Raw genomic sequence first — 14,317 nt, forward strand, 5'->3', positions numbered from 1 at the left:
AATATAAGGTTATGATTATGTATTTTCCCCCACAATAAATCAGGGAGTCAGGTCTGATGGTACATACTTGTAATCCTAGCCTATAATTCTAGCACTTAGCTGAGACAGAAGACAAGAGTTCAAGACCAGCCTAGGCTACACAATCAGAAAATGTATTTTACAAAAAGAGAAAGAAAGCCATACACACCTCAAAGTCTAGCGATCCCATTCCCGGGTGTACCTCAGAATAAACCTCCCTTTCATACGGACACCCCATCCAAGAGCAATGTAACAGCAGAACAGAAAAATAGGTACCAGGTAGAGAGCTGGCTAAGTAAACTGTGGTCTGTTCGCACAATTGAGTACTGCTTAAACTGACTAATTAATCCATGTGGATCGATTCAGATAAACCTAAAAGTATAAATTTAACTTCTATGTGTTACAAGCCGATAAAGTATGGAACAGAAAACAATACCGTTTGTAGTGTGTGTGTGTGTGTGTGTGTGTGTGTGTGTGTGTGTGTGTGTGTGTGTGAATTATGTGTGTGTGGTATAAACAGAGGTATACCCAACTTTGAGTGACAAATTCTGGACACGTTAGAAGAATTGACTATAGATGTAATCCTTTAGTTTTATACTTGTAATATCCCCCTTTCCCCCCCCTTCCCTCCCTCTCCCTCCCTGGGCTGGGATTATACCTAATGAGCAGTTTGACTCCCAACCTCTCCCCCACCCCTTCTCCTCCTTCCCCTCCTCCCTCACTACCTCCTTTTCTTCCTCTTCCTCCTCCTCTTCCTCCTCCTCCTCCATTTTAGATGGGAGCTCTTGTAGCCAAGGTCAGACTTGCACCCGATTCTCCCACTTTTGCCTCAACCTTGTATTTCTTTCCTTTTCGATGGGACTATGGATCAACCCCGGGTCCTCCTCTGCTAGGTAAGGGCAATGCCACTCAACCCTTCACGCCTTTCTCTCTTATAGGGAAAAGAAAGCCTGACAGAACATGGGGAACTGTTTGCTTTTACTAATTTCACAACTTGGTTGGTTAACGCTAGTCTCTTGTTATGTTTTTAAGTTGAGGGGCTGGAGATGTGGCTTGGTGGGAAGAATGTTTGCCTGGCACATGCAAGGCCAAGACTCAACCCTCGGCACTAAGTCGGGTGTGACGGTTCACGTCTGTCATCTCAGCCCTTGACACACGGGAACTGAGAGTAGGAAGAGCAGAAGTGCGAGGTGGTTCTTGGCTCCATGGAGATTTTGAGGCTAGCCTGAGCTAAATGAGACTATACCTCGAGGGGGAGAAAAAAATAAACATGCAGCTTACTGTGGAGAATATGAACAGCACATATGAGAAGATACTCACCTACATGTAAAGACCGCAGACCGGGTAAAGCTCTTATCTGTATACGCCAGGGCCTGAGTCAGGGCCCCAACACCAGAGTGAAAACTCCAAACTCCAGTGTGTCCGGGACACCATTTTTTCACTGATCTCCACAGAGATCTATGGCATACAGCAATGGAGGAGAATAAGGGAAATGGGGCTCCGTAAGTGGAACTGAAAACCAAGTCAACTTTGTGGGTAAAGATTGGGCAATATTTATCAACATCCTTGTTTCCCCGGAATCCACTGGCAGAAGTTTACTCTGCTTAGAAGCCTGGTGTTTGCACAGAGACCTGTCTATCAAGGTCCTCATAGAGCACCTCTATGTATTTTTTATCATTGTTTTTGTAGACAGGTCTAACTATGCTACCCATACTGGTATCAAATTGCTAAGCATAACCACCCCTTTTCTTCACTCTCTGGGGCTGGGACTATGGGTACTTGTCACAGCGCCAGGCTCCTGGCTCTTTGTATATCAGCAAAAAGTGGGAACAATGTAAATGTCTAGCCACACAGACTATGTCAATGCCATAATGACAGAGATTGAAAAACACTATGCAGTGGAGAGAGAATCTAAATCTACACATTCTGCCACCAAGTGACCCCTGAAGTCCAGTATTAAATTCCTAGAACCACGCAGAAGCAGTGTGTGCATCTCCAGATTCACTTTTAGCAAAAGCTTACATCGTGCATACATCTATCTGCATATGAATAATTTAATCGGAAGGACGCAGAAATAAACGGAGGTGGTTGCCTTGAATGGGGAGCAGAGTTTGGAAGGAAGAGACATTTTTCATTCTGGGGGATTTGTCTTTTAAAACTTTTTATTTAAGTGAAGGCGGGACGTTGTGTTATCTAGGGTGGTCCCAAACTCACAATCCTCACGCTCCAGCCTCTGGAATGATAGGACTCCAGGTGTGAGCTTGGAACTTGAAACTTGTATTTGAGATGGGAGTATGTATGTATGTATGTATGTATGTATGTATGTATGTATGTGTGGGTGGGTGTGTGTGCACACACATGCATGCACGCACGTGTTCATCTGCCTGTCCATCCATCTGTCTGTGTGTATCTGAGGCAGGTCTCAGACAGCACATGCTGGCCTCTAGCTCACTCTGAGGATAGCCTTGGACTCCTGATCCCCCTGTTTCCATCTCTCAAGTGCTGTAGTTGGAGGAATGCACCACCACACTGGCCTCTCAGACACGCTTTGGGGCTTTAACTTCCTTAAAGTGGTGAGTACACTGCACTTTTAATTGAAATAAAAACTCAGTGCGAAGGAGAGAGACCTAAGGTAAAATTCTACAAGTAAGACTACAGCGTTAAGAGTCTCACATACCTGGACCTGAATTTTGAATTACTTTAGGTCTCTCTTTTTTTGAGACTCCAGGTCACAGGTTCTCTGCTGTGTGACTGAGGGGTGAAAACACAGCAGCTCAATCTGGTAGAGTGACTTAAAGTGGCAAAGAACAGTGGCTATTAGGTTTGTGCTGAGGTGGAAGCAGCTGACCTTGGTCTGAAGGACATATGTGCAGCTCCTGCCTTGGTCATAGACCTGGTCTTCTTACTCTTCCTTGTGTCCCACTCCAAGGACAGAGACTAGCACAAATACACATGGGACACACACGCGCAGACACAGACACACACACACAGACACACACAGACACAAACACACAGACACAGATGCACACACACACACACACACACACACACACACACACACACACCCCATCCAGGATGGATCACCCAGCCCTCTCTCTGCTTCATAGATGGTGCAAGGCCATGCGCAGATGGAGAGGTTATTTCTAATGCACACAACAGCTCTGTATAGGTTAGCAACACCACACACAATGACAGCCATGCCTTCTGCAAAGACCTGGGAGTGCAACAGGCCAGGAGTTTGCCAGAGCTCCCTGGGACAGCTGGTGGAGCCAACGTTATCTGTGTTTATAATTCTACGAATCACTTCCTCCTGCTTTCACACTCATTGGTGGTTTCAGAGGAACTGATCTTGCACCTGGTGACCAGCTCTGATGACTCTGATTCTAGGGTTACCGCACAGAACCCCAAAGTGAGATCACCTACAGAGTAGTCCCACAGGGCGCAGGAGAGCCATGAGCAACTCCTCCCTTACCTACTCCCCAAAAGAGCAGTTCAGGAACAGTACCCCTAGGCTTCAAAAATACAACAAGGACCTAAGAGATAGTGGCACATGCCTTTAATCCCAGTGCTCTGGAGGCAGAGGCAGGCGGATCTCTGAGCCCAAAACCAGCCTGGTCTACAGAGTGAGTTCCAAGACAGTCAGAGCTACAGAGAGAAGCCCTGTCTCAAAAAACTAACAAACAAGTTAAAACAAACAAAGAAACAAAAGGCTGGGCATGGAACAGAAACCAAAGCCAGCGTGGGCCACAGGCCCCAAATCCAGGCCACTGTTCTGTTAACACCAAGAGTTAGAGATGAGACAACGGGCCCACAGACATAGTTTACACTTAAGTAGAGACAGGCATATGACAAGGAGAGAAATCATGAAAGTAATGTAACAATGTCTCATACTGGGAAGCCACTGACCCAGGGCAGTGGTGCGGAGAGTAACTGGGCAGGTCCTCTGCAATCTAGTTGGGGCCCTCTCTCAAAGAAGCTGGGTTTAACCTGAGATCTATATGGGGCAGGGACAGAAGGTTACGGACTGAGAAAAATACAAAGACCCAAATCTGTCAGATGTAAAGATGGTCAGAGAGAGCCAAATGTGGTATCGAGGATAGCCCGGGGACCAGGAGATCTGAGACCCCGCACGGGCCACCCGGGGAACACGGGGTTGTTTAGGTGTCCTAAAAAGTCACAGTGGGGTATTAGTAAAGGAATGGCACCACTGGATTAAATGTTAAAAGATTCCCAGTGCAATTGTGCAGCCCTGAGAAATTCCGAGTACTGTCAAATCATCTCATGCACTCCTGCTCTTTCTTTTGTATATGGGTGGTGAGTGTCAGTTTTCTCCTGTCCCAGGTCACGATCCCAGGTCCACATTCACACCCGCACTGGAGAACACAGCCAAATCTGGACAGTTCACAGGCACACTGGAGAGGAAGGCCACCTACTCTTTCCCCTCTCTCCAAGTGCAATATCTCTGCATCAGAGTCAGTGCCCAGGCTCTGCGCTGGTTCCACCCGACACAGCCAGCCAGCTAGACCTTGGGCAGACCCTCTTAGCCTAGGTGGGTCCTCCAGACAGTGCCACTCTCTAAGCAGCTTCTCCCAGAGCCATGTTCCTTCTATAATGAATGACCCTCTCTGGCTCAGACAGAGGCACTGTGGCCTACGATGGACATTTTTACGTCCTAAAAAAGCCTTATGAGCTCAAAATACTGCAACTCTAAAATGCATTTAATATCCACGATCTATGTGCTAAACACCCTATCTTGACAACGCAGCCTACTGTCGGGAGGGCGCCAATGTTCACATGTGACTTTGTGGCAGGAAGGGGTTCTGTCCTTCTCCAGTATCACATGATAGCCATCCTGCATGTTACTGGCCTGGTAAAGGCAAAACTCAAACCCCTAAATAGTTTCTACTCCGTGTGTATTGCCTTTATATATTAGAAAAGTTTTTTTAATCACTGTATTCTCCACATGTCATTGTAACTTTTTCTTTTACCTTAAATCAAAGCTTTGTCAGCTGGGAACTAGCTGTGCTCCCTAACTTTCCCCAGAGCTTCACGCCTGCTGCTGTCGGCTGTTAGAAGTCCCTCCCCAAATCGGATCTTTTCGGCAGGTCTGTACTCCCTCCTCCCTGCCCCAGAACATCTGGTCAGCTCTAAGTGGGCCAATGACCCACAGTGGCAAGGAAGTCGTTAGGTATCCATAGGGGGAGTCTGGATTCCTAGGAAGAGCCCAGAATTAAAGGTATAAGGAGGTGTGAAAGGCCAGGCTGTAGAAGAGCAGGGTGGCAGTGTGGGAGCAAAGGGCCTCCTAGACAGATGTGCAGAGGGAGGAAGCAAGGCCAGGCTCCCTTTACAGTCTCCCTCATATCAGTCTGTCTCCAGACGAGGGAGAGGTTAGAAAGAGGCGCTCTTTGGGCAGTCCTCAGCAGGAAGTGATAGAGGAGCTAGTCAGACACACGGACACACACACACACACACACACACACTAGTACATATGCACACATACAGACGCATACATACATATACACATACATACACATACACGCACATACAGACACATACACATACCCATACACACACATACACATATATAGACACACACATATATATACATACATACACATACATAAACCCATACACACACATACACACATACAGACACACACATGCACATATATATATATATATATATACCCATATACACACACATGCACACAAATTCACACACACATATACACATACCCATACACACACATACACATACACATATACACACACATATACACACATACATACACATACATAAACCCATACATGACACACATACAGACACACACATACACACATATATATACCCATATACACACACATACACACAAATTCACACACATATACATATACCCATACACACACATATACCCATACACACACACATTCACACACACACACACACATACACATCCATACACACACATTCACACGCATACACACACATTCATACACAAATTCACACACACACACACACACACACACACACACACACACACACACACACACACAGCATGGGTAGGGGAAGGTGAGAGCCTTAAGTGCTGCAGAAAAAGCTCAGGCTTTGAAGTCCTGCAGCAGAGCCTCTGGGTCAACAGGCTGGCTGGTGTTCATGTTTTCAGAACCTACCCAGGGCCATCTCTTCCCCACCTACCCCCTTGTGGGGAGGGTAGAAATTACTGCCCGAGCACCTACAGCTTCATTACATCACAGAACCAAGGGACACGGTGGCCCCTCCCTTTCAAACTCGCTTTGCCTCCGTAACACCTACACTTAAGCCCTCTACGCCATAACTTGCACATACCTCTCAGTGCATACTGGCCGTTACTAAGAACACACACGGCAGCACAGTGGCTCCATACATACCCACAAGTCCTCACAAACGCAGCTCTCATTCCTTCCCCTGCCCTACCCACTCCACAGCCACATACAGCTTCTGAGGTCTGCTGGGCCCCGGAGGCCAGTGCACTCTCTTCCTCCATTCCTTGGTGCTGTATTGCTCTCTGGTTTCGTCAATTTCAGCTCTGGCTCTGGCTGTTTGTTTGTTTGGCTGGAGGTCCCTGGAGCTATCTGCCAGAGAGGAGCTTGGAGGAGCGGGGAGTGGCTACATCTGCTCTCGGGGGACCTCTGAAAGTTGGATAGAGGGAATCCCTGGTCCTGTGGCCTCTGTCCTTCCAAACCCAGCTTCTGAGAGGAAAGATCACCTCCTGTCACCTTCAAAGGCAGTGGGAAGGGGGAAACCAAAGAGGAGGCCACAGGAATAAAAACAGAAGGAAGATGCAAGGCAAGAAGTCTCAAGACAGAGACACACTTCAGCCACAGGATGGACCCCTGGGGAGTGTCCCCACAGAGCTGGAGGGTGAAACCACCATTCAATAGAGTGGCTGACACTCACAGCCTGCACTTGCCCTGCCGTCCTCTGGGGTTGTTCAGTCCTGTGTGACTAATCTATATGAGGGACTGACCTCTCAGCTCACTGAGTACCAAACCTAGAAAGCCCTAATTCCCCTCGGTCCTCCCCATTTGCCTCCCACCCTTCGCCCTGCCCCCAAGCCCAGCCCCCACTGACCTCATACAGAGTGTGGGCTCAAGCCTTAGGCTTCAGCATTCCCATGATCCTCCAGCACCCAGGCCTGGAAGAAGGCAGTAAAAGCGCAGGACTGTAGCCAGTCAGTGCTTGGGGACTGAGGACAAGAGTCTAGGTTTGTTCAGCATGTCTGGGTTAAACCCTACACCTACTCCCGCTATGGAGCAGCAGGCCCAGGTATCATCCTATGGAGTACCTCAGGGCAGAGACCCCACGTAAACTGCAGCAGTGCAGCGGGGTCAACACACAAATCCAAAACCCTAGCTATTAAACCCCAAACCCATACTCAGGATAACTGGTATCTTGGCCAATAGTCCCTTTCCCTACCCTTCTAGGAAACATACTTTTCTACAAGTTCAACATGCATGGCCCTTGCGACACTTTTCCAGATGCAGCAAAAATCTTTTTAAAAGAGAGAATAAACAACAACGGGTACCAGAGAAACTGAGAAACTGAGGCACGGATAATAGACTCTGAGGTAACCTAGAAAGATGAATCCCCTCGGGGTGCAGGCTCCCTATGAGGCAAGAGAGACCAGGTCCACCAAATATTCTCTAAGTCTGTTCTAGTGTTCATTAAATGTCAGGTCCCAGGCTCTGGTCCCCACCCCCACTCCAGGGCACACCTGGCTCTAGCTAGCTCAGCTGGCCTTGTCAGCCTGTTAGTCTGCTCCTGAAAGGATGTTTTCTTCCCTCTGAGATTTGGACAGCTGCTGAGGAGAAAATGATATAGAGAACTGGGTGTTGCAGGGGGCAGAGCCACAGATGGTGCTAACCTGCAGGCTGAGTGGAGTTAAGAAGGTGGCCAGCTTGGCTACCACTTGTCCTGGCAGGGTGCAGGGAAGAGCTGCCTTCTAGTCACTGGCAAAAGGAAGTAGCCCAAGGTTCTGGAAGCAGGGCTGGTCTAGGACAAGGGAACAGGACCTCAATGGCAAGAGAAGAAAATGAGTCAGTTTATTTTATTTTATATTTCTTGTTTGTTTGTTTGTTTGTTTGTTTGTTTTCAAGACAGGGTTTCTGTGTGTAGCTCTGGCTGTCCTCAAACATGCTCTGTTGGCCTCATACTCACTGAGATCCACCTGCCTCTGCCTCCTGAGTGCTGGTATTAAAGGCATACGCTACCACTGCCCAGTTCAATGACATCTGTTCAGTTAAAGGGTGGGGTTAAGGACCAACTTCTAGGACCCATTACCAAACCCTACCTGGCCTCACTCCCAAACAGGTTGGCCCACAGCCCTTTCTTAGCTGATGGGAAGGGTCCAAGAAGAGGAAGACAGCATGGAAAGAAAGGGTGCTAGGCCTGAAAGTCATCCCCTACCCACTTCTGGAGGCAGGAAATGGTCAGAGGCAGAATCAAAACCTCCACTCTTCCACCTCACTCACTCACTCACTCACTCACTCACTCACTCACTCACTCACTAACTCTTCCCCTCAGTGGTCTCACCAGCTCCCTTCTCTCCCAAGCCCCTTCCTGATGTCTCCAAGTACATTTCCTCCTGTACCTCCCCTGCCCCCACCCTAGTTACATAAGGGGCCTGAGAACACACAGAGGGAACTTTGTTGTCAAACCAAATCCATACGGAGCCGGAATCAGCCAAGGCAGCTGTTCCCCATTCCCTCCGCCTTGGCAGGGTTGAAACTCTGGGCAGGAAGCCCCTACACGCCTCCATTTGGGAAGACAGGGGACAAACACTGGCCCCAGGGCCCCTGGGCAGCTGAATGGGTGGCCGGGGATCAGTCACCATTGCGTTGGACCACAGCAAGGAACCAGCTGGTCTCCAAGAGAGAACAAAGCCCCAGTGCAAAGCCAAGGTCCCAAAGACAACAAAGAAGCCAACTCTAGGCCAGGAGCGGGCAACATTGTGCCAGGCTCTAGGCAAGGAGTACAGATCCATACAAGTGCATCCCAGGTTCTGTATACACGCACGCACGCGCGCGCACACACACACACACACACACACACACACACTTAACATCCCAAGTACAAAAGGTGTGCTCACTGGGATAGGGCTAGGCAGAAACCTCTCTGCTCTAGCCAGCGCGCGCTCTCTCTCTCTCTCTCTCTCTCTCTCTCTCTCTCTCTCTCTCTCTGTGTGTGTGTGTGTGTGTGTGTGTGTGTGTGTGTGTGTGTGCCTCTAGGGCAACACTGGTTGCTCTGGAAAGCTGAAAGAGATGAAGGGGGTGGGGGGACAAAAGAGAGTCCAGAAGAAGAGGCAATGAGCCTAGAGAGAAGAGCCCACGGTGTTTATAAGGATAGTCCCCACACTCCATTAACATACCCTCTTTCCCAAGGCCTTCAGCCCTTGCCCTCTCAAATTGACATGGCCAGTTTAGTCTAGTCCAGGACACAGGGCATTTCCAGACCCTTCATTTTATCTCACCAAATCTGAGGGGCCCACTGCGCCCCAGAAGAGATTAGCCTCAACAACTGGGAGCATGAAAAGCAGACAGGCTAAAGAAGAAAGGCAAGGTGGTAGGGGTGGTTTCAAGAAAATCAGGGTCACACTTGAGGCTAGGCCCTGCACATTCTCTCTCAGCCTGGGAAGAGATGTTCTCGTGACCTTGAACAAGAAAAGAGGCCAGTCTGGGCTTCTACTCTTGTGAAAGGAAATATCATAGAGCAGGTACGAGGTACCAGTCAGGTGCTAGTGCAGGGGATATGATGATGATGATGGTGATGATGGAGTCCCTATCCTCCAGCAAGTTGACACTAATACCTAGCTCTTTGGTCTCTTGCAGGGAAAGAAATGTTTATCTCACTTTGCATTGTAATCCCTTAAGTGAGGCAGATACTAATGCCTGTACCTCAACAAATAAGCAGGCATTCTCATTTAAAACCAATCAAAAGCAAGATCTGCCTGTGCTCACTTGGCTGGACAGAGGACAACAGAAGTGACTCTGGGTCTTGCCCAGCTCCATGCCCTTCTTCCCCAGGGCCAAAAGGCAGGAAGTCCGCCTGGGGTAAAAGAAGGCCAGCCAGCACTGGTACATACTATATCGGAGGCACTGAATGTTATCTGCAGTGCTATCTCATTAAGGAGTGTTAATTTCTTGGAGGTGTAAATATTGCTAACAAGGGCTGCTGAGGGTAGGGAAGAAGGGAGGCTGTGAGAGCCCACAACCTGTCCCCACAGACTCAAATCCCCTGGCTTCATAGCATCTCGGAGGAGCCTTTGGCTCTGCCCGTACTCAGAGGTACCTTCCGGACTCAAGCTTGCAAGAGTGAGATGTGTGCAGACTGGAGAAAGCAGAGGGGCTCAGGAGGCCTTCCTAGGGAACACTGGCTCACACAATGGACAAAGGCCATTCAGGACAGTCCTTACCAGAAGATGACGGAGCCATGTGGCAAGGCTCTGGGAGCAAAGGCTAGGAGGTGACAAAGCCATATGGCATGCTACCAGGAACAGGAGAAACTCAGACGAACAGAGATTTAGAAGGCAAACAGACTTTTTTTTGTTCAGATGAGAAACCCTCTGTCCCAGTTGCAGAAGGATTTAGCTGGAACTCCAGTATGTGGAAGGAAGAACAAAGCCCTGAGTCTGTAGATGCCTCAAAACTGAGTGCTCAGTCCCCAAGACACGTTTCTTGGGCAAATAACAAGAAGTTGACACAGGAACAGGAAGTGAGGTTATGACTAGTCTTTGAAGGGATCTGAAAGTTACAAAAAAAAAAAAAAAAAAAAAGGAGGGGGTAACTAGCTGGACTTAAGAGTGGCGAACGGGGCATGTTCTCCTCGGGGACCCCTGCCTTCCTGTGTCTGAATACACCCTTATCCTAGCACAGGATGACTCTGGGCAGCATAAAGACAAAGATAGAAAGCCTGAGCCACATTTTCCCAATGTTTACCAAGCAATCGTTCGCTAGTCTTCATTTCGGACAATAAGAAAGTACCGGTGAGAGCCAAGGGCAGCGGAGGGTACATTTAGTCCCAGCACTTGGGAAGCCGAGGCAGGCAGATCTATGAGTTCTGGGCCAGCCTGATCTACAGAGTGAGTTCTGAGACAGCTAACTAAGGCTACACTGTGAGCAAAACAGACAAAGACCCTAGGGCTTGAAGTCCTAAACCTTCCAGGAGGAAAATGCCTTAAAAGTGCTTAGACCCACTCCACACTACGAAAAAGCCTCCCTGTCCTTTGTCTCTCTTCTACACTGCCCTTGTCTCTGTCAAGGTCACAGATGTGTCTCAATGACCCTCAACGGCCATCACACAGCATGCTTCTAAAAACTTGAAGGTGGCCATCTGAAGAGGCCCTCGATGCTGCCTCTCCCTAGCCAGCTGGTGCAGTCTGCGACGAGGGAATGTGTGCATTTTATTTTATAGCAAAGTAAAAATGTGCATATCTTCCCTCCAGTTCTGTGACAATCACTTGGGATCAAAGTAACTATAGCTGAATTTTTCCATTCCCAGAGCTCCAGGACCCCTCCAGGCTATGCCATCAGTAATCTGACAAATCCTCAACACCAGTGAATGCCCGGCCCAGCATCCCTCCTCCTGGGGCAATGCCCTCAAAAGGACAAGATGGGGGGCCTTTGAGTCAGCCCAGACCAGGGTTCACAGAGCACCAGACAGCAGAGGTAATCCTCTCTAAATCCAGGCACCGCACCAGGAACGGTGACCTGGGTGGGTGCCCGGGCTTAGACACCAACAGAGCCCCTCCCCTTCCCCACGTGTCCCAGCGGTTGCCCAAGAAAGTCTTTTCAGCCTTGTGGGCGGCGGCCGCATTTCCAAGGAATAAGAAGAGCAGGCAGGCAGGGCAGATGGAAGTAATTACCGGCGGGGCAGGCGGGCGGGAAAGAGGCGAGTAGCAGAGTTGGGAGGGGCCAGCAGGGAAGGAGACAGGGAGGGAGGGGAGCCCTGGCCTGCCCCACTGAAAGGGCTGAGGAGCCCAACTAGACATAGGTTCTGGCAGCATTGAGAGGCCTGTATTCGTAGTCCCCCTTTGATACTAAATCTCCATGACCTTGACTTCTTTCTCTCATATATATACATATATGATGGGACTGGTTAAGACAAGCTCCACCTCAGAAGTAGAGAAAACAGAGCTGAAAATTGCAGGCTTGGGAAACACTCTCAGTCTCCTGGCCATACAGTTTATGAGTGAAATATGACCTTGGTGGAGTAACTGTCATCTTCTCCAGCCTGTTTAATTACAAATGGACTTCGTTTACAAAGAGGCTTGCACGAGGTAACTCGTGGGGTACTGCAATGCTCTCTCTCTCTCTCCCTGCCCTCTTTTTCAGTTTTCCTTTAAACAGTGTGTGTTCTCACAGGTGTGCGCCTATGGCTGTGAACACCCACCACAGTGTGTGTGTGTGTGTGTGTGTGTGTGTGTGTGTGTGTGTGTATGTGTGCACGTGCACACGCAGATCAGAGGACAACCTCAGCCTTTAACCTTGTTTGAAACAAGGACTCTCTGTTGATCACACAGCATATGCCAAGACAGCTGGCCCTCAAGCTTCTAGTGATTCCCCAGTATCCATCTTCCACCTCACTATAAAAGTCCTGGGATTACAGAGGTCTGTCCTCCCACAAGTCTCAGGGGCTCACTCAGGCCCTCGAGATTAAGTAGCAAGTGCTTTTACCTACAGAGGCATCCTGCTACCCCTAATAAATTGTTTGAGTCAAAAACTCATGTAATCCAGGCTGGCCTCTAGCCTCTAAACTCCGGTCTTCCTCCCTCCACCTCAGAAATACTAGGATGAACCGCCATGCCTAGCCCTAAGTCCCTTTTTTACTGTAAGAGTATGTATGCTTCAACATATAGGACAGAGGGTAACCACCGATGCAAGTGGCATCACTGTAGCAGCTGTGGAACTCACACCTAGAGGAAGACTCAGGCCCCATGCAGGAAAGAACACCATCAAGCTTCAACCGTTCTTGGGCTTCCTCACATTCACTGGGCATCAGCTCAGACCCTTGCCTCACCTCACACCGAGCTGCAGCTTCCTTCTCCCTGCCCAGCCTAGAGCAGATTCAAGGGCTTCACAATGGACACAGTCACAGCTGCTTTCTGCCTGGCAGCTTTAGGGATCAGGTAGGAAGAGCTGCACTTTCGGACGCCCATATCCTGAAAGCAAGAGCCCAACATAACCCTTGGGTGGATTTCAGACCAGGCTCTGACTGAGACTTTCTTACTCCTTGGGACCACGAGCGGCCGCTACCTCCACCTGCATTAGTCAGACACACCTCAAGACTGCAGAAGGTACGGAGGGTTGGAGGGCATTCTCCACCTCTGGGGGGAGAGGGGGAGTTCTGAACGCACACAGATGTGTCGGAGCTTCTCTGGAAAAGGCTAACCAAAGGCTAACGACTACAGCCGTGTCCTAGGCACTTCCTTGTGGAAACTAAAAACTTTAGGTTAGAGCCAGGGATATTCAGGAAGAAGGGGGATCCTAAGGGCTAGAGAAAAGAAAGAGCAGGAACTATGCTGTGCGGCACCAGTTCATTGCAGGGAAGTGGTGTTAGGGGATTCAACACCGGGGAGTGGAGTGGGGACCGGGAACTCCACTTGCACTGCCCTCCGATGCCCTAATCTATCTCCTAATGGATACAGCTCTGCCCTGATCAAAATCTGTAGGTTCAGCCTTCAGACCTTCTTAGGACCTCACGCTCCTCCCTGAGGCCGTGGCCTGGAACCTGACAGCTTGCAGTCACTGTATTACACAACGAATACAATTGTCTTGTGTTATCTGTAGTGGTGTCCTGTCTCCGATGCAGGGTGTAGACCTTGAACCGTGATAACAGGGGTTCTTACTTCATGGGGCAGCCACTCTGAGAAGACAACAGAGGCCTAGAGTATCCTGCAGAGCAGGGGCAGATGCCAGCCCAGTAGAGTAACTGCAGACCGGCCATGCCTCGAGATGGTGCTAGGAAGCGGGACTGACCTCTGTTCTTCCATACTCAGGGAAGAAAGGAGGTCCCTCCCAGGATTTCTGATGATCCCAGAAAGGGGCAGATTCTTAGTTCTACCCGGAAAATGAAATCCTATGACACTAAAACAGCTGGCAGGCTAGAGAGGCCAAGGCACTTTTGTGGGTGAGTCACTGGTTCCGGGAAGGGAGCAAGATAGGGAAGGGAAGAGAGCCTAGAAGGCACTGGGGGCTTCCTCACCCTGGGCCTCAACCCCTAGTGAAATGGGGGGCTTCCACTCTTTGAATAGCAACTAATTCT

The 14,317-nt window shown here is 49.3% G+C and overlaps 1 protein-coding gene across 7 annotated transcripts in view; it reads right to left on the minus strand.

The window, feature by feature from the left end:
- The window catches only part of St3gal4 (ST3 beta-galactoside alpha-2,3-sialyltransferase 4), a 49,649-nt gene that overhangs the window by 32,205 nt on the left and 3,127 nt on the right, over positions 1 to 14,317 (minus strand). The gene's annotated exons all lie outside the window — the stretch shown is intronic.

This window comes from Rattus norvegicus, chromosome 8 (genome assembly GCF_036323735.1).
Source record: "Rattus norvegicus strain BN/NHsdMcwi chromosome 8, GRCr8, whole genome shotgun sequence".
NCBI classification, from domain to species: Eukaryota; Metazoa; Chordata; class Mammalia; order Rodentia; family Muridae; genus Rattus; species Rattus norvegicus.